At 42.0% G+C, this 18,161-nt stretch overlaps 1 long non-coding RNA gene across 1 annotated transcript in view; it reads right to left on the minus strand.

The window, feature by feature from the left end:
• Positions 1–15,957: 15,957 nt before the first annotated feature.
• The window catches only part of LOC311581769, a 55,065-nt gene continuing 52,861 nt past the window's right edge, over positions 15,958–18,161 (minus strand). Inside the window, exon 3 of the long non-coding RNA XR_014773888.1 lies at positions 15,958–16,443. This is a non-coding gene — a long non-coding RNA (uncharacterized lncRNA). The remainder of the gene's footprint in view (positions 16,444–18,161) is intronic.

An 18,161-nucleotide genomic window follows, 5' to 3' on the forward strand; every position in this document is an offset into this window, starting at 1 on the left:
TGGAGTCGGATGTAGGATTTTTCGCTTAGGGCGTTGGGCATTGTGTTGACACACAGAAAGGTCCAGGGACTGGAGCTCGGACTTTGTACTTTCCTGTGTGGGCCTTGTATGAGTCTCTTTTGAGCTCACAGGGTCATAGTGAGGTGAGCATAGCATATCATGAACTTACCTGGCACTGAATAAAGTTGGTAACTGTGAATATGAAGCTGGAAGAAATTTGGATCAGGAAAGCTCCGAGTTTGTTAAGCATCTTTTAAGTCCACTCATCTGAAAGATGCTTTAAATGCTGCTGTGTGCCTGAGACTCACAACCTCAGCAATGACTATGAGGCCCCTTCACATCGGGCCAAGTATATCTAGTCCAATGGGGCTGTACTCATGGTAATGAAACAGCACAGCCAGATGTTGTAGCATACACTTGTCTATAATCCACCAAGTTCGGAAGGTGAAGCTGGGGACAGAGGTCCTGATTGGATGTTATCCCGAGGTGTTAAGGACAGCCTGTCTCAAACCAAAACCAAAAGACAACAAACAACTTGTAATGTGGCCCAATAAGCTATTGGAGTATTGGCTCTACTAGTTGTTGACAACTAAAATTATTAATGAATGAACTAAGGCATTAGTCTATAACTAAAATGCTTTCTTCCTCCTGGAGGGAGAATTTCATAGAACCCATCAGAATGCAGTCTATTACTGTTCTACACTGCGTTATCAGAAAGCCACTGTATGTTTTAGCTGAATAAATGAATGTTGAACCAAAGTAAGCCTTTTTCTCCTAAGGATACAGTATGCTCTCTATGAATCTAGATGTCACTGACCAAAGATCATATGGCTAATTACACTAGAAATTCCTGGGCCAGGACAGAAGCTGAGAAATGTCACGGTGTGATGACTAAAAGGAACTACGGACACTGTCACCAACGGCACAGAGGATTATAGAACCAAGTGGAAATGCCATCTTCTGGGCTAATTAATTTCCCACTTGGATAACACAGTCATACTTAGTGTTCTGAGTGCTCTTTGCAAACTAATTTCAGTCAAATTACTTTTTTACAATCTGCTCAAAATGGGTTTATTATAGAGGATCATTGTAATGGCTTTCCTTTTCATCTTTCTATATCTCTTCTTTTCTCCTTTTCTTCCCTCCGTCTCTCCTTCCTTTTTTTTTCTTTCTTTCCTCCATCCCTCTCCCCCTCCTTCTTCTCTTCTCTTTCTTTCTTTTCTTTGAAATGTAGCTTCTCCATTGATTTAGATCCAGTGAATGGCGCCAAGTCAACATTCTTTGTTCGTTTTGTTATCTCTTCCATAGCTTTCTCTATTCATTGCCTTATCAAGAAACACAACTCCTTCCAAGAGATTGCCACATCTTCTGAAGTTTTTCATGAGTTAACCCTAGATGTGTCTTGAAGACCCCTCCACAACAGATACCTTGTCTCAGAAGAACAACATACAAGATTCACTCCTCTCCAGGAAACCCTAGGCAGTTGAGAGAGGTGAGTATTTCCGCATTTTTCCCACTGCATCCAGGTTCCCCAGGGACGTTTGGCAATGTCTAACAATAGTTTTGGTTATCACTGCTGGTGGCTAATGAACAGGGACAGTGGCTGGTCTTAACTTCCTGTAGAACTCAGAAAGTTCACAAGGCAAAGAGAGACTTAGGTCAAAATGTCAGTCATGCCTAGGATGAGGAGCCCTCCTGTTCCTCACAGAAAATCTCTCTGTTATCACGTCAATACTATCTGAACCAGAGGGCTCAAACTCCAATATCCATAATGTTCAACCAATGACCAAGACTATAGCAGTAGGTATGTGCTTCTTGGTAGGTGTAAATGTGTCAGTGTACCATAGTGTATGTGCAGAGGTCAGAGGACATCTTGTGGGAGTCTTCAACCATGTGTGTCCTAGGCATTGAACTCAGGTCACTAGGCTAGATGGGACTCACTTTTACCCATTGAGCCATCTCACTCAGAGTTGGACGTTTTCTTACAGACAAAGAATGTTTCTATTTGTGAAGGTGTAAAGACAATTAATGCTTCAAGCCAAGTCCTCAGGACGCATGGGTGAACACACTTGGCCACATGGTAGCTGGCCCTTCTGTCTGTCTCCTCCACTGTCTTCAGCCTCTCTCTGCCTCAGTGTGTTTCCTGATGCTATAGTAAAATACCTGTTATTGATAAATAACTGACTGATTTTGGCTCTTGGTTCCCTGGGTGGTAAATTCAAGATCAGTAGCTACATCTAATAAAGTTGGCCGACTGCTGCAGGCATGGAGGAAAAGCAGAAGGGAAGTTAGAATGCGTACGTGATAGTAAGGGAAGAAGCGTGCTCACTTTATACCCACACGCACAGAAAATAATGAGCCCTGCCTTTGCAAGCTACTTTAATCTCTTCCTGATACAAAACCCCTCTTAAAGGGCCCATTACTTTTTAACACCGTTACACTGAAGGCCAAGGCCCAGCATAAATTTGGGGGAGTAAAAGTTACACTCAAACCCTAACAACACTCCAGACTTGCTGTGAGGACTATATAAAATCAGCGGCACGAAGAGGCCAGGACTCTGCTCCAAGCAAGAGCCATCAAGTGAGCATAGCAGCAGCACTAGCAACTACTGTTTACGTAGGTGATGCCATGCCGGGCTGCAGAGATGGCTCAGTGTAGAAATCACTGTCTGGGCAAGCATAAGGACCTGAGTTCAAATTCCCAGCACCCATGGAATTGGCAGGTGTGCCTGAACACACTTGTAATCCTAGTTTACAAGGTAGAGATAAGTGGACCCCAGCGCCTTGCTCACCAGTCAGCCCTGTTAACTTGGCAAGCTTTGGTTTCAGAAAGAGAGAGACCTTGTTTCCAGAAATAACATGGAAAGTGACTGAAGATAGCATCTGACACAGATCTCGGGCATGCATGCGTGCATGCCCCCCAGGCGCAAAATTGTTGTTATTACTTTTGTTGTTTTTGTTCAACAGCAGGTTCCCTTTTCATTGTTTCTGAAGTACCAAAATCTTGCAGTAGGATGAGTTCTTCTTAGTTCAGTCTGAAAGTGATGGCTATAAAAGAAACGAAAACCCAAAACCAAAAACCAACCCTATAATCTGTGTTTCATTTTTAAAAATATTTATTTACTCGTGGTAGAGCCTTGAGCATGCTAGGCCCCAGCTCTAAAGTTAAATTTGAATTTTAAACACATTTTTAAACTTTATTTATTTATTGAGGGGAAACATACCAGTCACATAAGGGTAGGTCAGAGGGTAACCTGCAGGAGTCAGTTCTTTCTTTCCATTATGTTAGACCACAGGAATTGACCTAAGAGTATCATGCTTGGCAGCAAGTGTTTTTAGCTGCTGAGCCATTGGCTCTGTTTCACAGCTTATACTTATGAACATCAACATTGTCCACATGAATGGAGCAGCACATGATATCTCAAAACATGTGTACACTGAATTCTGTAAATGACATTCTATAAGGCTACCTTCTAAGACATCTATTAATTCTTTAGGGAGAGACACTCAATAGCCTCTCTAGCTGCTTTGAGATGTATAGTTCATTACCAGGTCAGGTCCCTCTACTGCACAGCCATTTCCTTTTCTCCACATCCATCTCTTTATTTGCTGTGCCTTCTCTCAGAACACAATCTCCCGGTGCTCATTTGGACGGGCATTCTGCAACTCCCCGATTTTGTGCACAGGCTCCTTTGGGTCGGTACAAGTGCCTCTAATTTGTCCATTTTGATTGAATTGTGCAGTCGTGTAAGCGGCTGGACTATGTCAACATGCCACAGAATTCACAGGTGTGCTTGGACGAAGTGGATGTGTGGGCTTATTTCACTAGTGGATCCCCCGGGTTGCTTATTACATCTCTAAGTGCTGCCTGCATCCCTGCTCTGCTCTGGAGGTGAGCTGCCTGGCTCCCCTGGGTATGGCAACTTTGCTCAGTATTCCCTAAGCTTATATTTTGTTGACTCAAGTGTGGCTTAGCTGCCATCATTAGCCACATCCACTCTGCTCTATTTTCCCCAAGTAAGACTTACAAACATAGGATTATTGCCTGTCCCCGGGACCCACAGGAAATCTCCGACCCACATTGATTTGGAGTAACCAAGCTCTGGGAATCTGGGCTATTTCAGAGCCAAAGATAATCTGTGTCACAAGGAAACCAGTACACTTGGTGTGGATGCTCTTAACATTGGACCTTATTCCCATGCCAAATTGCACATATTTTTTTGTGACTTATCAGAGAGATATAACGAAGTCATCTAAATATGAAAAAGTGTCTGTGTGCGCATGTGCAGATGCATGTGTGTGGTAGTTGCTTATAATGTTCTCATAAGTAATAAAAGTATGTTGCCTGTGATAGAGACACAGTATGAGGGTTTTGGGTGAAAACGAGTTGTTTATATTCTGTGTATTCTTCTCATATTCCTTATACTGTTTGGGTAAGTTTGGAGGAGACGTGGGTCAGCAGAGGCTAGCCTGCACTATGTAACAGTGTATCCAACAATTTCAACGGCTTTCAAAAAGGAAGAATTACTTCTCTCTGTGTGCTTTCTGTCCAAAGAGTCAGAGTCGTAGTTTTTCAGAGGTGCCCACCCCCCTAGACTGAGGTTCTATGCTTCCATGCTGAGCCTCAGGATGCCTGGTGGCAAAAACAGAGGAGAAGGCGTGGAAACCCCTGTTTTGATTGGGTGCGGTTTTCTCTAATGTTCTTTCCTTAATGAGGCCCAGCCCTACCTGTGGGCATGAGGCATATGTTTAGAGTGTAGTTAGGGATCACGCCGGTTCAGTGAAGCAGGAACTGGATGGTCTCCTCCGTGAGCCATCATTTCACTAGTCCTGAATATTTGACAACAAGTCCAGTATCAGGCGTGATTTCCCTCTTGTTGAGAAGCTCTCAAGCCTAGTTAGGGAGCTGTTGGTTCCAACTCCAATAAATACATCCGCAACACGATGCCACACATAAGGATCAGGGATCATTGAAAAAAGACGGGATGGAAAGATTGTTAGAGCCATAGGGACAGAGAGTTTGCTGTGAGACTGTGTCTCAGAGGAATGTCCAAAGCAACACCCATAAAGTCTCACCAAGGTGACAGGCCAAGCGCGGGGTGAACAAAACCAACAACTATAGTCATGCTCACATGAGCCAGGGGCATCGCTACGCAAAGAACTACAACTAAGCTCAGTGTGGTGGCGCATGCCTTTAATCCCAGCACTCGGGAGGCAGAGGCAGGCAGATTTCTGAGTTCGAGGCCAGCCTGGTCTACAAAGGGAGTCCAGCACAGCCAAGGCTACACAGAGGAACCCTGTCTCAAAAAACAAAGTAAAACAAAACAAAACAACCAACCAAAAAAAAAAAAAAAGAACTATAATTAAGGAATGTCAAGGACAAAGAAATTCAGCTAGATATCTAATACCAAGTGGATAGCCCAGAAAACATATATATGAGGAAGATTACACAGAGGGAGCAGGTTTTATTTAGGTGTTTAGGAATATATGTATATACATGTGTGTGTGTGTGTGTGTGTGTGTGTGTGTGTGTGTGTACATATATGTATGTAACAATAGTTATTAGAAAAGAAGCTATGGATTTGAAAGAGAGCAAGAAGGGTCTTTGGAGGGAGGAAAGTGTAAGGGGAAAGGATATAATTATGTTATAATCTCAAATTTAAATATTTTTTTTAATCTTGGAGAATTTCACAAAAGCTTTTTTAGACCTCCCAGTAAGAAGTAACATACTTCTACTCACATTCTATTGGCTGAAGCAGTAATATGGTACCTGTACCTATTTAACAAGGAGAGTCAGGGATTGGATAAGTCCTAACACTATATTCTTAAAGTAATCGCAACTGTCTCAATGAACAAGAACTACTTTACATGTTCTGGATCAATAGAAAATAAAGGAGAAAGACCTCAAAACTTCCAAATCTGTGTGTAGGGCTTAGAGGTCTAAGGTAGTGAGAGAAGCTTGCCCAGAATATGCCTGGTCCTCAGCATTGCAGCGCAGAACCACAGCAAATCCAAACACAAATGCCCTACCTCTCCACAGAGTGTGGTGAGGGAAATAAGTTTGAGAACAACTAATGACAATCTGTCCTCTCTGTAACGCAAAGCAGAGAGGTCATTTGCTTTGATACTTTTTTCAGAGGATATTTTAGTATAATTTATAACACATGTGTGTATGTGTGTGTGTGATTTTACAAAAATATTTGCAAATTTATAAAAGTTACAAATAAATAAATAAATAAACAAACAAATTTTAAGTGACTAATTTTGATGACTTCTGGAAATTTAAAAAGTTGAGAGCATCTCCATCATACCCAGGTGATTCACAGTGTGCATTTAAAGCTGGGTCTCCCTGGCTTCTACCACATAGACAGACTCAATCATCAGGTTTCTGCCTCTATAGAACTGCCTTTTCTAGAGTTTTAGTGTCCTAAAGGAAGCGATGCCACGTGATCTCTCTTTTCTTGACTGCTTTTCAGTTAGCCTAGCTGTAGTGCAGTTCATCCAGCTGGTCGCCTCTAGCCCAATCCTTAGACTGCAATTTGTTCTTGCTTTTGTGAGATGCAGTCACATGTACTCCAGGATGGAACTGAAGTTGATTCCAGGATGGCCCTAAACTTTTGATCCTCCTGACTCCACCTGTCCAGTACTATGGTAATGGCTATGCACCACCAGACCTGGTGTATGTGGTGTTAAGGGTTAGACCAAGGCCTTGAGCATGCTGGGCAAACACTCTAGCAACTGAACTACATCTCCAGGCCAGACTAAATATTATTCTATTATATAAACTTTTTTCTTTATCTCTTTATCAGTTGACAGGCATTAGCTTTGTTTCCATTTGGGGTTTATTATTACTCGTGTTATTATTATATTTGTCCATAAATGTTTATATAGATGTTTCTGTTAAGTAAGTATGTAGGAATTCCATATTGATATGTCATGTGATAAATGTTTAGGTGTTTTATCTCTGCTTTTCAGCATCAATTATTTTCCAACATGTTGCTAATTGACCTGGCAGCTTTTAAGAAGGCTTCCAGTTTCTCTATGACCTCAGAAATACCAGCTCTCAACAACAATCTCAATGGGGCCTGATGGCCTCACTGTAATATTAATTTGCGTCTGTACACAGAGACTCACATTGATCAGCTTTTCTGGCCTTCATCAGCCGTTCATCTATCACCTGTCTTGAAATACCTACTTACAAAAGTTGGCATTACTATGTTTTTTTTTTAAATGATAGAATTTTCAGTGCAGCAATCTGGACCTCAAGTGTTCTTTAGGTCAATTCAAATATAATTTTTAAAAAATTGTTTTTTGGAAGTCTATTCATATGTTTGGTTTCTATTGGGAGTAGCTCCAGAATTTGTGTCTCTATAGAAACACTGCCATTTCACTTAAGTTCCTGGCTTTGGTATCATAAAGTTTTTAAGAGAATGCACTCAGATTTTTAAAAAATTTTCATAGGATAAGTAGGGATGCCCCCTTTATTTCTTATTTCTTTTTCTAATTTTTATTATATATTCTAGTTAAAATTGTCAATTCTGTTGGTCTTTTTGAGGAGGAAATATTTAGTTTTCTGTTCTTTATGTCACAGACTTCTCTTTTTTCTTTATAATTTCCTTGCCTCTGTGGCTACGACTCACTATGATAACTTTCTCTAGGTTGTTATGGTGCCAACTTAATCGTTGAGCCATGAATTTTCTTTTCTTTTAATGAAAAATGTAAATGCTACACATTTCTTTATAAGGACTATTTTATTTGCCTCTCATGTATTTTTATATTTTGTGTTGTTGTTTTCATTTATGGAAGTTTAAAAGTTCTTTTTCTTTTTGTTCTTTGAGAATTTCATGGGTGTTTATAATGGATTTTAGTCCTTTTTTTCCTCCTTTACCTTCTCTTACCTCTCATTTTTCTCCCCCTGAAAAACCTCCTTATTTCCAACAAGTCTCCATCACTTCCTTCCTTCCTTTCTTCCTTCCATCCTCAGTGTGTGTGTGTGTGTGTGCGTGTGTGTGTGTGCGTGTGTGTGTGTGTGTGTGTGTGTGTATACAGAGATTATTTCAGACTGAATTATTATATTTTAATATATGAATTAATATTAATTGAAAACTTTATACATGTACACAGTGCATTTTGAGCACAGCCAACCCACATATGCTTCCAGTATCCCTTATGTCTTTTCCCAAGAGTTATTTTCTATATCATTCCTCAATTTTCACTTAATCCATGTTTGTCAAAACTTAGTGACAGAGAGAAACAAGGAGTAAAGTGTGATCACTTGTTCCAGCTTTAATGGTGGAGCTTGAACCCAGGGCCTTGCCCATACTTGATGGATGATCTACAACTGAGCTATATCTCTCACCAAACTGTAGCCTTTGAATCTACGTCCTGTAGACTAGATCCAGGTATAGGTAGTTTAAACCATAGCAAAAGTCTAATTTCAGTCAGGAGAAGAATGTATTAGCTACTTTCCTGTTGCTGTGACAAAACACGGTGACCAAAATCAGCTTATGGAAGACAGAATTTTGGGGAGTTTATGGTTCCCAAGGGATAAAATTCCTCCGGGACGGGATGGACATGGCAGAAAGTGGCAGACACGGAGGTAGGAGCAGGAACCAGACAGCTCACTTCAGGAAGCCATAGTAGTGAACTGGAAGTGGGACAAAGCTAATTCTCTCAAAGCTTGCCATAGTGACATACTCTGTCCGGAAAGGACACACCTTAAATCTCCCAAACAGTAAACCATGGCAACAACTAGGACCAAGTGGTCAAATGCCTAGGTCTATGGAGGACAGTTCCCAATTAAAGCACCAATGAGAGTATGACTAGAAAGCGGGGCTCAACATCTTATAGCACTGTGCCGTTCCTGCATGGCAAAGAAAAAGGTTACAACTTAGTGTCCGTCAAAAGCTCCCCAGTCCCCACTGGTGTAGCTCACTCTGAGATTATAGTGTTGCCTCCCAGTGAAGTAATCAGAGGAGATTACGTCTCTCAGATTCTCATACTTGCGCTTACCTTTCAGACCCATCAGCAAGGAGAAATATCTCCTCGTGGGTTTTTGAGTTAACTCTGCTCTTCCACGTCCATGCTACCCCCACTATACCCTCCCATCTTAGCACTCACACTTATACTTTTATATCACTTCTATTTTATTACCTCCCCTAACTCTCTTTAAAAACCTTGTTTTTTCCCCTTCACTATCTTATGGTCTCCTTTCTAGTTTTCTGATGGCTATACAGACGAAAACCCCTGTTATTTTATTAACTAGAAGCTAGACCTGCATATGAGAAGGAGCACCTCTCATTTGTGTTTTTTGAGTCTGGGTTACCTTGTGTATTTTAATTTTACTCTAAATCTAGGCTATGGAGTCCACATTCTTACACCCTATAGCATAGCTGTGCCTGGTGGCTGATTACTGCTGATGATAGGGCCAGCAGCCATAAAGCAAACCAAAAGCTTCCTGCCTCCGCACTGGTAAGCTTTCTTAGTTGTTGGAGTTTAGAGACCCGGATTTACAGATAGCTCATACATCTTGGATGACTTGCAGTTACAGAAAAACAAAAACTGCTTGATCAGTGAGGGGCTTGCCATTCAAGGGAGAGGACCTGTTGGATCCTTAGCAACCAAGTAAAAAGTTAGGCAGTTGCAGTCTCAGCACTGGGGATGGAGTTCTCTGTGAGCTAGCCAGTCTGGTGTAACTGGTGAGTTCCAGATTCAGTGAGAAGCCACGTCTTAATAAATGAGCTAGAGAGAGATTGAGGAACACATCCCATGCCTATTTCCCGACACTCTTGCACCTCCCCCGATACACACTAAAGGAAATCTGCACCAAGGGAAGATAGACAACAGGATATTTCTCTGCTAGTTGGATATCACGAGGGTATGAACACTTTCAGCCTTCTAATACCCATGTGCTTTTACTGCTTGCAACTCTGCCCCTTCTGCCCTGCTCCCTTCTTAGCTACCCATGCCAATGCTGTCTTTAAGACCAGTCCAGTTCCAAAGTGTTACAATTGATGATAAACTCAGAGATGTCTGTCTCTCAGTGGCTCCCTTGATTTTCTGTTTGAAGTAAATCTCAAAATTACTTACATTTGAGTTGGAAGAAATGAGTTAATTTCTTGTCCCAGGTTGTCGGCAGACTCAACAGTGTGGCTCTCATGCCTTGCAAAGTCGCCGTTGCTACACTGATATCAATATTAATCACACACAGCTTGATACTGTAATTGAATAGTTTTTACATAGACGATATTAGCGGGTAAAATATGACATCCTCGTGAGAAAACATTACCTTGAAATATTAGCATTATGATATGTTAATTTCTTCAGAGGATATGACTACAGATATATGAGCAGAGGTAAATTCTCTAGCACTTCGGGTGACAAATTCCGTGTCAACATAACTCTCCAGGATTTGTATTACCATTTGGCGATGACTTACATGATGATGTATAACAACTTAAGGGGTTTTAAAATGCAGTATTTTGACTAATGTAGTTTGGTAAATAGCATATGTGATTAGTCCTTTTTTCTTCTTCTACCCCCCAATTTCTGCAATGCTGACAAAAGCCTGTAATAATAATAAAAGTCACCTCTCCAAATGGAAAATGTCCCACTCCATCACCAGTGGCTCCTGGGAGTGATCCAAGTTCTGCTCAGCGTGAGGCCGGGGAGCACTGGCAAGGCAGATTTAGCCTGAGTTCTTCCTGTGGGTGTCTTGAGGGTCAACCTGGAAGTTTGACATTTAAAGTGGGCACGGTGGAGGGTGTTTGGAATGTAAGATTGCAGGATATGGCTGCCACGTAGGCATTATGACGCTGAACCATGAGGAGCAGGGCTCACAGGTGACACCTGAGACCCTTGGCATTCTGTCCGGTTTGGGGAGACAATTGTGGTTGAGATGACTATCATTTATAGCAATTCATTTGCCCCGGAGCTGTCTCCTGATAATGGATCATGGAGACAACTTTAAGGGACTTTTCCTGAGACCCTATCTTATGCTGGTCATGTCCTCTCCATATCCATCTCCTACCCTGTCACCTGGGGGTCACTAGCCCCCCAACTTAGCCTTCTTCATCAAAACTCCCCTGGTTAGTCCCTGGCTGTGATGGTTTTCTTAGGAGGAGAGCTAGCTCAGAAGCGGCTCAGTCAACGGAAGGGACTGTCATTTACAAATATGCCAAGTTTTCTCTGGACTGTAAACTCACGTTTCTGCCATCTAAGATGGGGAAACAGAGCTCCCCCAGCCTCTCTAATCTCGGCTGGTTTGTGGAAGGGCAACTTCCACAAAGGCTAGCAGAGTGCACCCATAAATCTTCTGCAGGGATTTCCTACTGGGCCTCATGAACACTTCACGTGCCTTTGGCTCCGACATCACCAATCCCGTTCCTCAGACTCCAGCGGAACAATGAACTTGATATTAATCTGTCTTAAGGAGTTGCATCTGGAGGCTGACTAATAAAACATCAATTTGATGGAAGAAAGGGGCTCTCAACCAACTTCTGCCTCCCTAGACTCTGAAGAGCTGCTCACTGTCAGTCGCCTTTGCTGGGGGATTCCCCAGGCATCCCTCCATTTTCTGAAAGTGACTAGTGTTTTTTTTTCCCCCTCAGTACTCACTTCAAACAACTGGTAGGATGCACAATCCCCAATCTCTGCAAAATCTCTTCTCATGTTCCTCTCCACCCCTTATGTACTCTCCCTTCATTGATTTCACCTTGCACCCCCCCCCACCCTCAGAGGCTCCAGCCAGATGCTTGGGCCCCTTGCTGTGATGTTAAATAGCCAGAACACTTGATACAGGCAGCCAGATGCCTCAGGAGCCACTTCTGGAAAACTTTCCTTACCAACTGATAAATCAGCCAAAGAGCCGTGGGAATACCAAAGCAGAGTGGCAGCCCGGCCTTCCTGACAGGGCGGCAGTCTCTACACTGAATTAGAGACATTGTTTACCAACCAGCAGTCCGTCTCTTCTGAGGGAGAAATGCCACCGTGCTTAGTGAGCATGAGGCAGAGGGTTTCCTATTACCAGTGCTCCCTATTACCAATGCTCTTTGGCTGTTGTTTCTTCACAGACCCTGCTACTGCTAGCACACCTCTAATCCTGGCACTCCCAGAGTGGGAGCAGGGGGTAAGAGAATCATATAAGTTGAAAGCCAGGCACAGCTACCAAGTCAGAACCCATCTCAATACTAAGAAGGAAGAAAAAAGAGGAGAAGAAAGAAGAGTGGATGGATGAACGAAAGGGAGAAATTATTCCCTTATTGAAACGAGGGAGGAAAAAAAATCTTGATTTTAATTTTTTTCAAGTAGTAAACTATATTTTCAGAGCACTGCGAGGTTCACAGGAAATGAGTGGAAAACACAAGTTTCCATGTACCTCTGCCACCCAAATGTTCCTTCCTGTACTAACCTCCTCTGTTATCAGCATTCCCCATCACAGTGGTACCTGTGTTAAAGCTGATGACCCTGCATTGACTCTTGATCTTTCAATGTTTGTTTCTACAGCTTTTACTTTTGATGTGGCATGTTCTGGGTAATTCAGAATAATTTTATTATCCTGAAATCCTCTAAGCTCTGCCAGCTTGTCCTTTACTCATACCACCTGTGGCAATCGCCTCCTTGTTTGTTGTCTGCACGGTTTTGCCTTTTTGCAGATGCGTGCAGTTGTCTACAACTTTTCAGACTGGCTGTCTCACTTGCAGTATGCATTGATGTTTTTCCATGACTGATTTTTTAAAATATAATATTGTTGGTGTGCGGTAAAGAAAGATATCTGCACACGAAGCTGTCTTCTAAAAATATTTCTTTTATTTTATGTGTATGGATGTTTAGTTTATATGTGTGTTTGTGTACTACATTTGTGCATGGTGACCACAGAAGCCAGAAGACGACAGCATCGCATCGCCTGGAACTGAAGTTACACATAGCTGGAACCACACATGGATGCTGGGAATAGAACTCACGTCCTCTGTAAGAACAGCCAGTGCCCTTAACCCTGAGTTATCTCTCCAGTCCTGAAGCTGCTGCCTTTCTGATGGAATGAATATGTCTGACTTGTATTACTTTGTTAAGAAACTGCTATTCAAAATAAGGAAATATCTCTGTAACTATTTTAATTCAATTAGACGCAAAGCCCCTGGGAAACTTGGATATGTGTATACATTCACTGAGGGGTCTTGCGTATGGAAAGATGAATGTGCTCAGGCAAGAGACGATGTCGGTAAAGCATCCAGATAGAATTAGGGTTGACGAGAGAGCACCTGGTGTTGCCACACGTTGGATGACCATTTCTGGGCAAAGCTGCAGCTGGGGAATGAAGGGGTAGACACCATGTCAACAGGGTCTGTTGGGGGCTGGTCCACTGGAGGAGTTGAAGTTTCCTAGCTTTCTTTGTAGAATGAGGCTTAAGGGTATAGGATAGTAACATGAGTGTCCATTTCAGAGCCGTGGGTTGTTGGCATGACTTTGAGGTTTTATTGGAAAGAACAGAAGCTTGAAATCTGTGAGGTGTAGTGTGTGAGGCCCATTTCTACCACAGGATAGGAACCTTGGGAACAGGTCTCTTAATTCCTCTACGTTCTCTCTCTCTCTCTCTCTCCCTCCCCCTCCCCCTCTCTTTCCCTCCCTCTCTCTCTCCCTCTCTCTCTCTTCAAATGACTTTAATTATACTTACTCCATGGGCTTACAGGGACAATGCATCTGAGATTATTTATGAAAACACTTAACACATCATAGAGCAGACAGTTGGGCCTACTTGGTAGAGTGTTTCCCAACATACACAAAGCCCTGTGTTTGATCTCCAGCACATATACACTACACATGAACACACACACACACACACACACACACACACACACACACACACACACACCTGTAATTTTTTTTAAAGGCATGCCAACTGTGTGATGTTAATGATTACTCTATATGAGCTACTGAGATGCACAGAAGCCCTTATAGATCTAGCTGGTTATTTGAGATGGACCAGTCATGGGATAGCATATCACAGGTTTGGCTTCACACTGCCTTCTCATTTCTGTGCTGGGAAACTCAGTTTTCTCCTAAACTAAACAAATGCAAACAACAAACGATTAGTAAAATGGAACTGCTATTTATGACCAACGTTTTCCTGGCAGATTTTGTTTTCTTTAAGCTAAATTTACCACAAGAGGAAAGGTCAAAGGCAGTGAAGTCTTCTGCAAGCAATGGGTAGCAGGAGCATCTGGCTGTGGTTGCTGGGTCTCTGCCATGGTAGGCCGAGTTTGTACATGGAGATGTACAAATATAAAGAATGGAAGCAATGAGAAGGTGTACACGTGTGTAGAGGGCTGAAAGACACACACCCACTGGGGGCGGGAGCAGGGATACACATAAAGAGAAACAGAGAGCCACATACCAAAAGAGAGAGATATAGAGAAACCCTTTTGATACACTCACCCAGTGGGTCAGGGGCAGAGGCACAGACACAGAGAGAGAACAAGAGAGAGGAGGGTGAGAGAGAAAAACACATGTGTGCACTGAAGCCTGCAAGAGACAAACACACAGAGAAAGAGAGATGTGGAAAGAGAAGGAAGGATCTGAGATAAGTACACACACAGGGAGGGAGACAGATAGACAGACAGACAGACAGACAGACAGACAGACAGACACACACACACACACACACACACACACACACACACACTGAAAATGTCCTAAACACTCTGTCACTGTCCCTCCGGGCCATGATCCTCCTCAGAATGGTGTGTTTAAAAGCAATTGTATGTCTTATCTTTTCCAAAAATGTCAGCATTAATATAAATGTCATAACCTCAAAGGTGGCTTCAGAATTAATATGTCAAAAATATGTCCAAGTTGGATTTAAAAAAAAAAAATGTGTGCCTATGTTTCACCTTACTGGGGAGATTGAGGAAGGAGGAGGATGCTTGAGCTCAGGAGTTCAAGGTCAGCTTGCACAGCAAAGAATGAGAAAGGAGGAGGATGGGGCGGGGGCAAAGGAGAGGAGGGGAAGGTATGGGAGGGCAGGAGAGGGGAGGGAAGAACTGAAGTGAGTGTTTATAATGTTGCTTGTTAAAGACACTAAGCTCTTACTGGATAGACATAAGAGAACTTTATTCAGAGAGCAAGGTCAGAGCCTTTAAGTTTAGTTTGTTTGTGGGGTTTTCGTTTTGTTTTGTTGATGTTATTCACAAAGAAAACTGTTGATTACCAATAGCTTAGACACTACTGTCCCAGAAACCTGTAAACTCAAGCACATACACCAAAGTCAACATCGAGGTTGTAATAGTATCTTAGAGCTTCTATTGCTGTGACGAAACATCATGATCAAAAGCAAGATGGGGAGGAAAGGATTTATTTGGCTTAGGCTTTCATGTTGCTTATCACTGGAGGAAATCAGGGCAAGAGCTCAAGCAGGGATGGAACTTAGAGGAAGGAACTGATGTAGAGAGGCTATGGAGCAATGGTGTTTATTAGCCTGCTCACCCATGGCTTGCTCAGCCTGCTTTCCTACAGAACCTGGGACCAGCAGCCCAGTGATGGAAACACCCACAATGGTCTGGGCCCTCCCCCATTGATCACTAATTTTAAAAATGCCTTACAGTCAGATGTTATGGATGCATTTTCTCAACTGAAGCTCCTCCCTCTCTGAAGACGCTAGCTATGTCAAATTAACATAAAACTAGCCAGTACAAATAGTTATGAAATATTTACCAAAACTTCATTCTCACTCCTAAGTTCTTATCTCATTGCATTTTAATGTCTCTGTAAAAGATGGTCTTTACTGACAGCATATATAGTTTTGCATTTTTTTGAAATTAAAATATATCATTTCTTCCCTTCTCTTTTCTCCCTCCAACCCCTCCCATGAACATTCCCACTCAAGTTCATGATCTCTTTTTCTTTATTATTGTTATTGTTACATATCTGTGTGTGTGCATAAATATATAAACACAGTTTTCTGAGTCCATTTAGTGTTAATTGTATTTTATTTCAGGGCTGAGCAATTGGTATGACATAACCAATTTGGGGTTCAACCTTGAGGAAGACTATATCTCCCACCCTCAGTATTCCTTGGGTGTCTAGTTCTTTGTTAAGGATAGGGCCCCCATGAGATTTGCCTTTTCCAGGTTAGCATTTTTATTGGTGTCTTACTAATTCAGGTCATGTTTAAGTAGCCATGTTACTGAGGTATAATGGGTAAAGTGTCTCTCTGTCATTTCTGGGAAACAAAATCTCACAGTAGATTTTCTGGCCCTCTGGCTCTTAAAATCTCACTATACCCTATTTTGCGATGTTCCTTGAGCCAGCAATAGTTGTATTGAAGATGTATTCACTGTAGCTGGGCATGCCATGATCAGTTGTTTTCTGGGGTTTGACTGGATGCAGTTTTCTGTAATGGTCTGTCACAAGGGAAGTTTCTTTGATGAGGAATGGCAGATGCACCTACCTGTGGAATGAAAATAAACACAGAGAATGCAGATAGGAACTAGGCTGATTCAATGAAACAGTGAGATAAGGTTCTCTAATACCCATGACGTTACTATCCCAGAGAAAGTGCTTAGCTTTCCATTTCTATACCGCTGAGCAGGCCTTCCTTAAGTCTAATTAGACAGCTGTTGGTTACCACCAAGATGTGAGTGGCACTGTTGCACCTTTAGGGAGGCCTTGCTGTGGTGGCCATTGTTATGGTTCACAGGCGTCACTGCTGGGTAGGACTGTTGGTTCCTTCCCTCCCTTGGAAGCTTGAGCAGGACTTTCCAGCACTATGAGAGCTTGTCCTCAGGGAAGAGACTTTCAGGTCAGTCCTAGCTAGGTCATCTGAGTTCTGTGTCCAAAGTTCATGGTATCTTCAGCAATAGCAACCTCTGGAGGCAACCAAGGGCAATGGAAGTAACTTATATTGTTTGGGGAGTTTTCTGGACTCCCCTGAGCAACAGCTCTAAAGAGAACTTCTCACTCCTTGTATTCAGGTTTTCTTAGATAGTCTGTGCCTCTACTTGACATAAAACTAGCCAGTATGAATAGGGAAAAGTATTTTCAGCCCTTATGGTATAACTTCATTTAAAATATATATGATGTATACGTGTATGTATATGATGCATAGCTATACAGTTATATTTGTTAAATATAATTTTAGGTAAATAAAAAATAACATTCTTTATACCTTTTTCAAACATCCTTAGTGTATTTTTTTTCTCTTCCATCTCTACCACATTAAAGCTCCCTTCTCCATTTTTTGAGCCCAGCCTTTAACAGCTGAGCCATCTGTCCAGTTCCTGCCTCCATTTTTTAATTGTCAACTTTTCTCCTTTTAGAACATCCAATAACCAGCTTTTTTCTCTTTATCATAGAAAATATTGTCTCTTATATTGATACTATAATAGATTCAACATATATCAAGATTCAGGTATTTTAATATTCAAATGTTTAATAATTAAGATACTAGTAAAAATAACCCTATTGTGTTTCTTTTATGAGTTAGTCAAGGGCATTGCATTTTATCTACCTTAGGCCAAGGACTTCAGCTTTTAACTTTGTAGTTGGTTTCTTTGGAAAGACTGTGATTTCAGAGGAAAGACTATTCTTGGTCTCACGGGAGACATTGCTTGTACATCATGGTCTCCAGTTCCACATCTATTCATTGCCCATGATGCAGAGAGCATGGTTTCTAGCTTCAGGACACAGTCTTCTCCTGCTGGTGTCCTTCCTGTATGCCCGCCTTTGTTAAGGGAAGGTGGAGGCAGGAGGTGGGCAGAGGGATACAGTCATCATGCATGGTATTCTTGAATAAAGATTTTCTTTTTTACCAAGCTCAATACTATGTACAATGAATACATGCCTATATATTCAAAAATCTACAAGATAAATGGAAAGGCTTTGAATAATAAAAGTAAAGCCCCTGTTCCTATTAAGTTTATTGCCTTACTTTTCTCATTCCTTTTTACCAAAGCCTCCTGAAGCACATCTTACTGCTAAAAGTACATAGATTTTTGCTTTACTTCACTTCTAATCCTGTGTGTGCAGGGGCCTGTGGAAGTCAGAAGAAGGTTTCAGATGATCTGGATCTAGAGTTATGGTTGGTTGTGGGCCACCTGATGTGGGTGCTTGGGACTGGTCTCTGATTTCTCTGCAAAAGGCGTAGATGCTCTTAACCTACTGGGCAAT

Source organism: Acomys minous, assembly GCF_964271855.1.
Source record: "Acomys minous genome assembly, chromosome: 2".
NCBI classification, from domain to species: Eukaryota; Metazoa; Chordata; class Mammalia; order Rodentia; family Muridae; genus Acomys; species Acomys minous.